At 43.6% G+C, this 13,635-nt stretch overlaps 1 pseudogene; it reads right to left on the reverse strand.

The window, feature by feature from the left end:
- Positions 1 to 4,560: 4,560 nt before the first annotated feature.
- Positions 4,561 to 4,678, reverse strand: LOC126285551 (5S ribosomal RNA; annotated as a pseudogene).
- Between the last annotated feature and the right edge of the window lie 8,957 nt (positions 4,679 to 13,635).

Below are 13,635 nucleotides of genomic sequence, written 5' to 3' on the forward strand. Positions count from 1 at the left end.
CCTTGATGCCTCAGAACATGTCCTACCAAACGATCCCTTCTTCTGGTCAAGTTGTGCCACAAACTTCACTTCTCCCCAATCCGATTCAATACTTCCTCATTAGTTATGTGATCTACCCATCTAATCTTCAGCATTCTTCTGTAGCACCACATTTCGAAAGCTTCTATTCTCTTCTTGTCCAATAAAAAAACTCGATCCCAACAACTACTGCATGTTACTGTCACAAGCGGCATTGGTTCTACAGGTGCACACAAGAATCCATGTTAAAAGCTATACCCGCTTTACTAATCGAGGTACGACATTACCTCTGAATGAGGTGGTTTTTTTTCTTCCGGACAAATACTAAGACGGTGATCGTAGGAATCTGTTTTATCGGCCCACGATGCAACCTCGGTATAAAATCACTGAACTTTGAAAGTCATTCGGCTAAGGAACGTCGTATGTAAGCGCTATTTGCGATTCCATCACACCAATAATTCTATAGCATTTGTAGCGCATTCTGTCTCGAGCTCATATCAGAGGTTCCGCAATATATCCACTGAGTTATAGGCGATGACTGATTGAGAAGGAACACAAACAGTAGTAGTAGATGATGCGCCAGCTGAGGTCATAAGAAAATGTACACAAGCTTTTCAGATCTTTAGTGTAATGCCATGCGATAGAAATAATCTCCATGATTTCGAATCGGGACTTTCCATTCAAGCAAATAACTGCGTTTGATCCTATTGACAATTCCGTTAATGATTACAACCACTACTCAGTCATATTTCTGGCACTCCCATATCTCGAAACGAGTCACATTTCCCGAACCTAGCTGCTACAGTAAAATTCCAACGTGGTATTAGTCACCCCCTATGCATCATGCAACTGCTCCCATTTCTGCAGATTTCCGAATGTGATCGTTCCAATTTAAGTCGGAACTGAGCGTAAGTCGGAGAAAGACACCTCAACCATCTTCTGCAACCTGTGTAGAAGCAGAACGACATGAGTTACTGCATCAGGACTGTGTTTTGACCACTCAACGAAAATGTGCGCAATGTGAAACATCTCCAAACTAGATACAAGTATGAAACTTCCTGGCAGATTAAAACTGTGTGCCGGACCGAGACTCGAACTCGGGACCTCTACCGGTCGGTAGAGCACTTTCCCGCGAAAGGCAAAGGTCCCGAGTTCGAGTCTCGGTCCGGCACACAGTTTTAATCTGCCAGGAAGTTTCATATCAGCGCACTCTCCGCTGTAGAGTGAAAATTTCATTCTAGACACAAGTACTACAGGTGTCTTTTCCATCCCAACAGTCCACTGGTACACTGTTGATTACTACATGAAGATTGACTGACATCGCTTGCTCGAAATGAGAAAGAGTCTTGGTGGAGGAGGCAACACCTTCCGGGGGTGGCTAACACCGAAACAGTGATCGTGTGGATGACAGCTATATGAGGCATCAATGAAACGGAACACAGCGCCATCAGCTATTCTGTCACTGTTAATGATGAGCTTAAATCTAGAGGTCGTCCACCACCTTCAGACAGCAGTTTGGAAACGCACCACAATCCCACAAAACTCTTCCAGTTTCCTTATATTGTGACTCTTTAATTTCAATTACCCATGTCTGGATATGTTGTGATATCAGCAGCACCAACGTGATTTACACCGTGCAATATCTAGTTTTCTGGGGGGGGGGGGGGGGGGGGGGAATGGGCCAAAACTTGTTAATGTCAGTTTAGAATTTGTCACAGCTGTCGATGCCGTAGTGGGGGAAAAAATGCATGGCAGTGTACAAAACATGTTAGAGGAGTAAACGGTGTATCAAAGAACAAAACATGGACCCTCACCTCCGGCTAATAACCTGTGGGAGTTAGTTCTCATACAGTACAGGCGATGAAACTTTACACTAGTCTGTGTAAGCAACGTCGATCTCTGGCAACCAGCACCAATGGATCAATACCTGCATATTTAATAGGATCGCACCATATGCTCGATGCCGGCACATAGCCAGTATACTTTTTCGATATATTTGAAGAGAGATGCGATGAAAAGCTATTGGATGAAGTTAGCGGAGATTTTACAGTTAGTAATTTTTCTCAGCTGGATGGTACAGAATAATGATCATAGAATGTTTGGGTGATAGATATGAATGGACCCTGAGGGACACGGATCTGCTTTGGACTGCCGTGCCTGTGTGATGTTGAGTCTTCCTAATTTTTTCGATAAGAAACACCACTGTAACTGTTCATACGGTGATTTTATCCATACTGGATGAGAGGTCGTGGTTGTGAATGCCAATGTTAAAAAATATATCGGCTCAACCTGTTAAACAGGTTCTTTTACTTTTTATAATTCTGATGGTGGATGCTTGACTTCCGAAACGCGTCAATCTTAGTGTTTTACACTATAAACAAGTGGTTGAGCCGATATAGTTTTTAACATTGTTCGTACTGTCTTTCATACTGTGTCATGTTGCAGGAGCAGCCTTCGTCTGCGCTGACCTTACACATCGTACATAGGTGGCGGAGCTAAGACAACATGTGCCCATTTCCACCGAGTGGTCAAAAAACGGTCCTATATCATTAACTCAGCTCAGTCTGTTTCTACACGGGTTGTAGAATATGGTAGGTATAGCTTTCCCTGACTTCAGGGTAAAATTGATCTCGCTCTCAACTGGGTTGTTTATTACAGTACATTGTTCCCTATTACAGTTGCCTTCCTCATCGATACTGTCCACTGGGTACACTGATTATTATCGTATAATGATTGACTGACACCACTCGGCTGAGATGAAGGGAGCCTTGGCGGACCACCAGATGTCTGCTACTTGTCGCTGTGGAGCATGGGATAAAATTTAGAGGTCATCACCGCCATACAATTGTTTGGAAGCGTTCCTCAAGGCTGCAGACTGGTGGAGAATCATGTAAATGACTGCAAAATCAAGGAACGATGCTTTCCGAGATGGGACACTGAGACATCCACTACCCTGTCGATGGGGAAGATGAGATTAGCTGTAGAGATCATAAGCCTCGAATAGCTGTTGGATGCCCTCTACAATACCGCAAACTCTTCCACTTTCCGTATGTTGCGATGTCTTTCACGTTTTTGTCAATGAGAAAAATCACCTCTGTCTTTTATTTCTACCAGCCTGTGTTGTGGTAGCTGTATGGATTATGCAATGCAATGTTCAGGTTTCTGTGAGAGCCAGAGGATCGAAACATGTTATTGTCGGTTTAGCAGCAGCTGACACAGATTTCTAAGTCGTGGTACAAAAAACAAAGTGTATCACAGTGTACACTCATTGTGTGTGTTACAACCGAGAAAAACAATGTATTCGACTGCTTATGAAGGATCAATACATGAACCCTCTCGTGTGATTGATTGTCTGTTGATATGGTCAACCTACAATACAGGTGATGTAACTTTATAACAGTCTGTGGTAGCAAGTTCGATCATGACCAAGATGTAGAGAGACTGTCTAAAAAATAGCGCTGGAGTTCTTGCTGAATGGAATCCTTAGTAGATAGGTTCGCAAAACGTGACTTGTTTCGAGATATGAGAGTGGCATGAATATGATTCACCAGTCGCTGTAATCATGAAAAGACATCTCTACAGGATCCAATCCAAGTACGTGATGGAATGGATAGACTTAATTCCAAATTACACACAGCATTTCTACCCGAAAATGTAACGCTACCGGTGACTCCTGTGTGTGCCTGTAGGCTCAAGACCGCTTTTTATGCAGTGGGGCGGTAAAATAGTCGCTACGATCGTGCTTTTAATAGCACAGTTATTAAGCGAAAAAAAAAGAAAAATACTCGCCATGCAAACTGACTCTCGTGATCAATTTAATTACTTACCCTATCAAATAGATATCAATGACGTGCCCCCTGGTGTGTAGAGTAGATGGCTGGGGCACCACGGAACGATTCTTGACAGGCGTTTCTTTCTTTTTGTTGTGGCGATATCTTTCAACGAAATTCCAATCTCCCACCCACACAGGACGAGACAGGCTCACGCGACTTGTTTCGTGAGCGCTAGTTTGATATAGCATTGCACTGGTAAAAGGGGGCCTGCCACAGAGTGCAAAACAGCTACATTCACTTGAATTATAGCTTCTTGTTGTCGAAAGTAAAATGAATGTGTTTTTATCTGACATGTGAGCCAGTAGTGTGAAATATTGTCTGAAATGTTTGTAATACACACTTTCATGACAGTTTATTTACAGACACTGAATGTGACAGATGCTCTCAGGTCTTGTAATTTGTTCAACAGGATGAAAGAAATTGCTTAATATAGATTTTTTTCTTTGGAATTTATATTCTCGCTTTCGTTGGACATCACAAAATAATGAGATGTGAATTGAATCCTGCACACTTCGTCTTCAGGCCACAAGTGGACCATCGGAGCCATCCGACCGCCGTGTCATCCTCAGTGGAGGATGCGGATAGGAGGGGTGTGTGATCAGCACACCTCTCTCCCAGTCGTTATGATGGTTTTCTTTTACCAGAGCCGGTACTGTTCCGTCGAGTGGCTCCTCAATTGGCACCACGAGGCTGAATGCACCACAAAAAATGGCAACAGCGCACGACGACCTGGATGGTCACCCATTCCAGTGCTGGCCACGCCCGACAGTGCTTGACTTTGGCGATCTGACGGGAACCGGTGTATCCACTGTGGCAAGGCCGTTGCCATGTGTCGTGCAGTCGATTGTAAAAACTATAATGATTTTGCTCATAAAAATAAAAGAAAATGGACTTTGTCTATTTTCGTGGAAAGACGACATTTATTATTGTCATCCCGATTGTGATTTCCTAGTGTGTGTCAGGTCCCCGCCGCAGGTGTGCTCCCTAACCATTAGGGGCGGCTGTGTCACTATACGAACACGTTGCACTTGAGGTGGCCATCCTTTTATCTCCTATTGTTTAGCTGCCTATACACGCTATTTTGTTGTTGTAGGAGCATCCCCTTAAGGTGGCAGCCAGATGGTGGAAAGCCGAGGGCTGCAGAATATCTGTACCATTCAATGGATGGGCGGGGCTATGCTGGTAAATTTCCCCTTTGTGTAGTCTAGGAGTGTCACCTCAAGACATGGCACGTATCACCAGTGACTGTGGAGGGCTGAGTGCGGCCAGCGGCCTCAAAGAAGGTTGCAACAAGGGCGCGTCTGCTGCGAGTAGGCAAGGTTATGCTAGTAAGTTTCCCTTTTGTGCCAAGGGACGCCACCTCAAGGCAGGCCGTGTGTCGCGAGTGACCACACGGGAAGCAGAACAACTGGTGCAGCATTCGGCCTTAGAGGGGTAGTAGCGGGGCATCTGGCTGTTTGAAGAACCATGTATCTTCCCCATAGGTTGATGGAGGGAGGCAGAGGAGAGGGAGGGGGGAGGGGAAAGGGCCTCGGCTTTCGGAAGTTTGTGATTGTACATAAAGGAAAAGCACATTCAACTACTGCCCCGTTTGCAGTCTTTTAGGACGACAATTTTCCCCCGTTCATGTTGCAGTATGAAATGTTCATTATGAGTGCTGACTCTTTTCACGACAATTTCGAAGTGAATTTAGAACTGTGCCGCATTTTACTCCACCAGTTGTGACAGTGTGTATGGGCTTCAATTACCTGGGTTGCAGGATGGTTTTTGAGCTGGTGTCTGTAGCGAACTTCGATGTCAAGTAGCGATAGATACTGTAATCTTAATTTTTAAACTCCTCTCCGTCCAACTCCAGCATCTCGTCAGATAAAAGTATTCCCCATAAAAAAGAATAAAGATAGTACCTTACACCCCTATCTTTTTGATGCCAGCTTGTAGGTGTAGGGTAGTGTTTCGAGTGGTACTGCGAATTTTCTTCCCAGCAGGATAACACGGATTGTATGGCATCCACAGTTTTTTAATTGTATTGTGATTTTATTCCGTCCTTGTGTAGCGCACTGCATATAGTTGTGTAATTAGGCCTGACCTTTGTGGTTAACTACATAATTAGGACCGATCTTAACGTCAGTTTCCCGCCCAAAAAAATAAAGTACACTAACCTAACCTTTCTCTGCTGCATCTGGACAGTTCCATGTGTTAGGGTGGGGGTTATTTTTAGCCAGGAGGGAAGAAACAGAATGTCCAAGGGACATCATGGAGCCAAAATTGAGCTTGCAGTGGGTCGGGATGCATTGGATCTTCTCCACCTACGAAAATTTGATAGTAGTAGAAAATTGTTTTGACCAGGGAGTATTTGCAGAAGCGAAACGTATAGAGCTCAAGGGAACTGCGTGTAACATAATAGGACCAACCTTCCATCTGCCAGCATCAATTTCAGGAGTCACGGAATTGAATGTTACACAGCCACAGCTGTACTGACCAGAAGCAACTTTAAAGTTTTTGCCAAGGCAGAATCTGACATTCTTAAATCAAACTCTCGAGCCAGGTCTGTTGAGATCCGTAAACCAGTTCATTTCAGAACAAGAAGGATGCATATCGGACGAACAGCTAGTGCAGCATGTCGCCAATACAGGGAAAGGCAACAATAAATAACGATCATTTTGAGCACCTCTGCGCCAAGTGCCATCGCAGCCTTAACTTTGTTGTGTGTTGTATTCATTCTGATCAGGTGGACAGCCAATTCCAAGAGGGAACCAACGGTAGTCGAAATCCCAAATCCCAGTGGATTGGATACCGAGGGCACAAGACAGGTAGGTAAGGGGTTGATCAAGCATTAAGTGCAGTGGTCATCCAGTAAGGAATTTTTATGTTTTGTCTCATGTCATGTGTTTTAAGTTTTCTAATAGTAGTAGTAAATACGTCCTAAGTATGTGCCGACCCAAGTGTAGTTAGAGGTCCACCCGAGGACCGGGTCCTTCTGAAGGGGGGGGGGGGGATAATGTAATGGCACCAGCTTTAAGATGGGAAAGGGTTAGCTTCGGTGCAATATTTCTGAGCGCACAAGTTACAGCCAGGTGCGGGCCTGCTGACCGTAAGTTACACTACCAGCGGTTAAAAAGTAGAATGGAAGCCACAGGGCCATAGATCCACTGAAAAGGGCAAACGCAGCGGTGTGCATGGCGCAAGTTGCAGGCACAAGGGGCCCACTGGCCCAACCCAGGTGTTATGAGTACATGACTCAGAGTGGCGCGTTAGCATAACAGAGGTGCACAGCCACATATAAGTAGGCGCCGGTTCACTAACAATGCATTCAAGTGTGACAGCTCTCCTGGACGATGGGGCGTGTCACTCCACCAGCTACACACAGCAGCAGATGGGGCGCCAGTGTTCCAGTCCACGGCAGGTCGCTGGTTCAACCCTCTGAGGCCAATGCGGGTTCTGCAGCCAGCCAGTGGCGGGCCACGCCACAGCTCGCTACTGCAGGCAGTCTTGTAGGCTCCCAATACATGACAGAGGCATCCTGAGGGCAGGGGCACAGATTCAGACGCCGGATTGTGGGCGCTTGTTGTCGCCGCGATCTTAGCCACACCGGTGAGGAAGCACGCCACGGGCCGCCTTGCAGCCTAGAGGACAGTGCTGTGGTGGCAGGGACGGAGACCACTGAGTTGATTGCCGGTGCATCCTGATGTCGTCAAAACTCGGCGGCCGTACAAGGCTGACACACCGCAGGGTGTTGCACGGGTCGCTGAGGCAGCCATTCCACGCCAAGCCGTTTTGCAGACAGTGAAGTGGTGTCCTCAGCATTGCGGGACCTGGTGACACAGACCTAGAGGAACGGGGGCACTGTACCTAGAAACAATAAATAACTTGGGAAACTAGGACAGCTTTTAATACGGCGCATCCTGACAGCCCCATCCTTGTCCAGCATCCATCTACATATCAAACAAGCAGTTCTTGCCCAGTTTCTGAAACTCACAATACTTATGGTGACAAATATATGGATAGAGGACTACCAGCAAAGAGAGTAATACATAGTCTGCATAAAAGTTCGCACAATTACGAATCTGTGCAAAATGTAAAATGACAAAGAATTCTTTCAGTTTGTACAGTAGACATTGTTTCAGACTCTCAAAGAATTATTGAAAGACCAAAGAAGTGTACATATAAATGGACCCAATAGGAGTGTGTATGTAGGAGTAGTTCTGGCTGTTATTGAAAAGTCTTAATTTGAAACCGTATCGTTCACCAGTTGTGCAGCATTTACAGAAGCATGACAGTAGGAAACATGTAGATTACTCCATGGCTTTCAGATAACATCAGCGATGGTTTCTTAGACCCTTTCCATTACATCGTGAGTTATGAAGCCTTTTTTTCATCTTTCCAGTCATGTGAATTCACAGAACACGATATACTGGTCAATGGTGAATGTTAACATTGTGAGTCAGCGACCAATCCAAGGTGAAAAAATCGACGTTTGGTGTGGTGTAACAGGAACAGGCATCTTTGGACCATTATTTTTTGACACTACCCTCAACTCAGTTGCATACATGGAAATTTTTGATTCATTTTGTGCTCAACTCACTGAATGGAAGGAAAATACTGCTGCTTCCAACAAGATGGGGCAACAAGCCACATGTCTAAGGAATCCCAGGAACGAGTCCATGATGTTTTCACCAAGGAACAAACTGTGAGCAAACATTTTTGGCCAAGACATTCTCCGGATCTAACAGTATGTGATTTTTTCATGTGGGGAAACTTGAAGAGTCTTATCTATGAAATAAATCCACACACAATACAGGAACTGAAAGATAACAACAACTGTGAAGTTGCCGCCATCGATATCTGAACTTCACGCCAGTTGTACCTGAACATGCTTAGATGTGCACAGCTGTGTATTTATGTTTTTTTTTTTGGGGGGGGGGGGTGTCACTTAAACAGGCTACCCTATAGTTTGCATTAATAATAAACTATAAAAGCGTATTCGATATCATCGTACTCTGTGTTTTGTTGTTTTAGTGAATTGTATGTGTCATTGAAAATGACTGTAGTAACATGGTAAAACTGCCTATCATCTCAGATTTTTTCTGTTGGCAATAAAAAGTTATTAAGCCAAAATATGAGGACATACAATGTCTCCATCTGCAACTGCAGAGGTTAGCTTTCATGATTCAGAAAGTGAAGCAGAAAAACTTTTGTTTGATGATGATCAAATTGAAGTGGGGAAAGAATTAAAATACTTGGAAAACGAAAAACACAGTGAAAATAAAGTTAAGGATTTATTTTCTATTCCTAGCAGAGGCACCAGAAGCACCAAACCGTCCACTTCAGTTTGTGATATATCTATAAAACCCACTGATGAACAAACCAACCTCTGTTAAGGCATTCCTTTTCACAGGTTTGGGGACATAAAAAGAAATTTCCAGCCATGTTGGTACAAAATCTATCCATTGCTGTAATATAGTGCTGGTATCATAAATGATGACGCATTTTGATTTGTCTTGTGGTATAGCAACCTTGCTGGGGGTAATAATTGTTGTAGAAATAAATAAATCAATGTAAAAGTCTTTATCAACATTAATCTTGAAGAAGGTAGCTGAAATAAAAGTTCTTGAATTTGGAAGGGTGTAATACAGACCGTTAAAAAAAAATTGGGTTGAACTTAGCTTCTTGACATCGCTCCACTGCAGTTGATTCTTACTGTGAAATTCTTAAGTTATAACGAGCCAGAGGGCTCCATGGTTCTGTAGTAATGTTAAAGGTAAAAAGTGTTCAGGTGCTACTCAGATTTAGAACTCTGAATGATATTTATTTCTTGACTTGATATTACGTCATACAGTTTTACTCAAAATCTCACATCTCACTGGCCTGCCCGTGCCATTGCTGGTGGGTCTTATATACATATGGTGACTATCAGAACACTGTTACATGTAGTAATTTCGTTACTTACAATCACAGAAGTTGTCTAAAATTAAAAAAATTACCAATCAATGGGATACAAGGCCAAACACACATCTGTCATTAGCTTGGAAAAATAAATGAAATCATTCAAATAAACAATACTGATTTCGTTTTTTGTTATTTGCACTGCAATTACATTGTCCTAAGTACCCTTATCATGCTTCCTGTTGAAAATATGAGTACATTACTTTTTAGTGTAGACGGAATTTCAATATACACTATGTGATCAAGTATCCGAACACGCCCGAAAATATACATTTTTCATATTAGGCGCACTGTGTTGCCAGCTACTGCAGAATGCAGCGCTCCACAGAACTCACGGACTTCGAACGTGGTCAGTTGGTTGGGTGTCACTTGTGTCATACGTCTTTATACGAGTTTTCCACACTCCTAAACATCCCTAGGTCCACTGTTTCCGATGTGATAGTGAAGTGGAAACGTGAAGGGACATGGACAGCACAAAAGTGTACAGGCCGACCTCGTCGAAGAGGGTTGAATTGTCTATAATAGGCAGACATCTACCCAGACCATCACACAGGAATTCCAAACTGCATCAGGGTCCACTGCGAGTACTATGACAGTTAGATGGGAGGTGATAAAACTTGGATTTCATAGTCGAGCGACTGCTCATAACCCACATATCATGCGAGTAAATGCTAAACGGTGCCTCGCTTGGTGTAAGGCGCGTAAAGATTGGACGATTGAACAGTGGAAAAACGGTGTGTGGAGTGACGAATCACGGTATACAATGTGGCGATACGACGGCAGGGTGTGGGTATGGCGAATGCCTGGTGGAAATCATCTGCCAGCAGGTGCAGTGCCAACAGTAAAGTTAGGAGGCGGTGGTGTTATGGTGTGGTCGTGTTTTCCATGGAGGGGGCTTGCACCCCTTGTTGTTTAGCGTGGCACTATCAAAACTCAGGCCTACATTGATGTTTTAAGCACCTTCTTGCTTCCCACTGTTGAAGAGCAATTCGGGGATGGTGATTGCATCTTGCAACACGATCGAGAGCCTGTTTATAATGCACGGCCTTTGGCGGAGTGGTTACATGACAATAACATCCCCGTAATGGACTGGCCTGCACAGAGTCTGACCTGCATCCTATAGAACACCTTTGGTATGTTTTGGAATGCCGACTTCATGCCAGGCCTCACCGATCGACATCGATAGATACGTCTCCTCAGTGCAGTAAGTACTCCGTGAAGAATGAGTTGCCATTCCCCAAGGAGCCTTCCAGCACCTGGCTGAATGTATGCTTGCGAGAGTGGAAGCTGTCGTCAAGGCTAAGGGCGGCCCAACACCATATTGAGTTCCAGCGTTACCGATGGAGGGCGCCACGAACTTTTAAGTCATTTTCAGGCAGTTGTATGGATACTTTTGATCACATGGTGTATAATGCCACATGGGGTAGCCGCGCGATCTGGGGCGCCTTACCACGGTTCACGCAGCTCACCCTGTCGGAGGTTCGAGTCCTCCCTCGGGCATGGGTGTGTGTGTTGTCTTTAGTGTAAGTTAGTTTTAAGTAGTGAGAAAGCCAAGGGAGCGATGACCTTAGCAGTTTGGTCCTATAGTAGCTTATAACAAATTTTAAAATTTTCCTATATATAAGGGGCGTTCAAAAAGAAACGAATGGGAGGCATAATTACAGAAACCAGTACCTGTATGTTAGAAGTATTGACCCTAGCTATTGAGACACTTGATCCAGTGTGACACAAGGCAGTGACGACTGTTTTATAAAATTCCCGGGGCTGCAATGTTAACCATTTCCACACCTACGGCAGGACGTCGTTGTACAATGTGAGTTGTTTGCCCCTCAGAGTCTTTTTAACGGGACTTTGGTTTTCACTGTCACTCGGCGGTCCTGGGCAATGAGTGCATCCACCAGCTGGACGATGTCATCGGTAATGCAGTGTGGTGCTCCAGACCGTGCATCATCGGCTAACGACACCCGTCCTTCCCTGAAAAGCGCTTGCGCCACGCCTTGACCCTAGCAAGGGCATATAGTGTTCACCATATACTTGTGACATTCGTCGAAGAATATCCGTTCCACTTATTCCTTCCGCTGTCAGAAAACGAACAACACCACTTTGCTGTTCTTTTGACGCCTCCATGTCACTATTTGCAATGCGACTGGCAGCATTGGACGAGTGATACATTAAGCTGGTAGTTCTGTATAGTCAAGTGTCGTGCACGCATGATCTCTAGCAATGGGCTGTAACCATCCACACTCTGGTCAGAGCCACACCTCGTTGCACACGCCACGATAATACCCTCCTTTACTGGTTTGTGCATTCCAGACTCCGGCTTGTTTCTTTTTGAAAAAAAAAAAAAAACACTTTGTTTACATTTTCAATTTAATTTCGTATTGAGAATTACAGTAATTAAGAAGTAATTAGATATCGTTATGTTAAGCAACAGTGTAGGAAGGTGACAATATAACGGAGTTGTTACAGGTTTCTCACATTATAAAATATAGAATATTTGGTGCTTCTGTTGTTGTCCAATTGGTTGTAAACCAATAGTGCTAATTGCAACTAAACGAACAGACGATACATGTTCCTCCTACCAATGGATCGATCTTCTGTCAACGAATAACCTGACATGAAGTTGTTGAAATCGCATTGCAGAACTCAAAACGCGAAATTACGTACATGGATCCCAGCCAATGGCTTAAAAGTTAATCAAACGATCCACATACGAAATCCCTATGAAAAATGGGCTGTTATCTGCCAGAATATCGATTTATCTGTCCACAAATTCAAAGCACTTAAAGCGAATTCAGGGTTTCAGTAACTGTAACAGAGCGACAGTCTAATTCCGGCCTTAGGCAACATGAGAACAGCTTCACATACAAGAACTCCATAATAGCTTGGGAGTCTCTCAAAAATTTGAAAAGTATGTTTGGAGCGAATGCATCAGTTGCTGCTCTGTTAGATGAAACATATGCTCTAGAAGCTCAAGAAAACATAAGGTACATAGAAAAGATCGGTGATGTACCGTAAAATGGGGCATGTTCGGACACCTGGGGTATTTTCGGCCAGTAGATTGTCAAATCCGCTTTTTGGTGCTGCCATCTGTTGAATTTATGGTTTAACTACGTAAGTCTCTGACAATCGTCATTGTTTCACATGCCTTAGGATGCGAAAACTGTCATACACTGGTTGATGAATTCCAGTCAGCACAGAATAATGTAGTACTGAGGTGTGGAAACAAACTTCTGCACAGCTGAAATACGAGTTCTTAAACCATTACCTATTTAATGAGTCAGGGTGCTTATAAATGGTGGAAAAATCGAATTTTTTATGATTTCATTAAATTCTATAGTCTTTCCCGATAACGTTATAGAGTTTCAAATGAAAAATGACCTACATATACCAAATCTTTAAAGTTACTGTCATGTATGATGCCACATCCCCTTTATTTCTGTTACAGAAACCACTATTATTTCGAAAAGAACTGTGAACTTTCTGTTTCCAGCGATTATATGTATGACACATTGTATATGTCTGTAACAATGCAGGGTTCTAGTGTCTGTAATTTATTATCTTTGCTAGTATTTACTTTTGTTTAGCTGAAGAAGTTGGTTCACTTGTTACTGAATGTTTGTTGCCCAAGTGATACATATATTTGTGGAATTACATATCTCTTAGTGCGCAATAAATACGAACTATGCCATGCATCAAGACATTCAATAAAAGGAAATTCCATGGTAACCAGTTCACAAACAAAACAAGCCACACTATTGAAAGTAACCTGTGTACCAGTTCTTCAGAGAAGAAACTCTCACATGGCACGCCTGCTGGTGGTTCAAATATTTGTGTTAAC

The sequence above is a fragment of the Schistocerca gregaria genome, chromosome 8 (assembly GCF_023897955.1).
Source record: "Schistocerca gregaria isolate iqSchGreg1 chromosome 8, iqSchGreg1.2, whole genome shotgun sequence".
Classification (NCBI taxonomy): Eukaryota; Metazoa; Arthropoda; class Insecta; order Orthoptera; family Acrididae; genus Schistocerca; species Schistocerca gregaria.